We start from the raw sequence: 854 nt of genomic DNA, 5'->3' as shown, positions 1-854 counted from the left end.
AAGCCACCTCCTCCCCTCTCCCGCCTCCCCTCACACACAGCATTCCCATCAGCCTCCACCACTCACCGAGGGTTGGAGGAGTGGCCGTATGCCAGGAACCCCCCGACCCCCCCCGGCTGCCCGGGCAAAAGGTTGCAGCAGCAAACTGTCAGGCTCCGGTTGCTCCATCTTCTCATACTCAGCAGGAGCAGGATAATTGTGAGGTGTGTTTCCAGGATATCACTTTTCCAGCACCTCCCCCAACACTGACAGTCTACAAACACCTCTGCATATGTGCCCTCTCTGTATGTACCAGTAGTCAACAATGAGAATCACCTCTTGTACCCCAGCCAGCATAGCCACCTGTAGATGGATTTGCCCTCTAGGGGTGCCCTTGTCTTTCACTGACCACAGAAGGTACCTATACAAATAGTTTAAAACAGATGCTGAAGTTTTTAGATGCCTGTTAAAAGCTTCCACAGAGGATAGGAATGCCTTAAGGCTGGTCAAGAACCAGAGAACTGGTCACCATGAAACTGGTTTGCCGATGGAGATTATAAGTCATAGCTATTTTATGAATGGTTTTTAAGTAATAAGATATCATTTGGGGTAAATAGCAAAGGCTGGTTGATCAGCTATTGTCACCCTACAAGCAAACTTTAAAAGGTTGCTATCCTTTGTTCAGTGATTCATAACAACCTATAGCATCATGCTACACCCTCACTGCTAAGCACTCCTAAGTTGAAGTAATGAAGACTACCGGGTCACTGGTTTCCATTGACAAGGGAGAGAGAGGAAGTAACAAATTGTACCATTCTCTTAGTCACAAGCATTTCCATGCTTTTCACAAAATGACTGTCTATTCTTTGGATGGA

This window comes from Charadrius vociferus, unplaced genomic scaffold (genome assembly GCF_000708025.1).
Source record: "Charadrius vociferus isolate BGI_N301 unplaced genomic scaffold, ASM70802v2 scaffold140, whole genome shotgun sequence".
Taxonomy (NCBI): Eukaryota; Metazoa; Chordata; class Aves; order Charadriiformes; family Charadriidae; genus Charadrius; species Charadrius vociferus.
Note: the sequence above shows the minus strand (reverse complement) of the source record.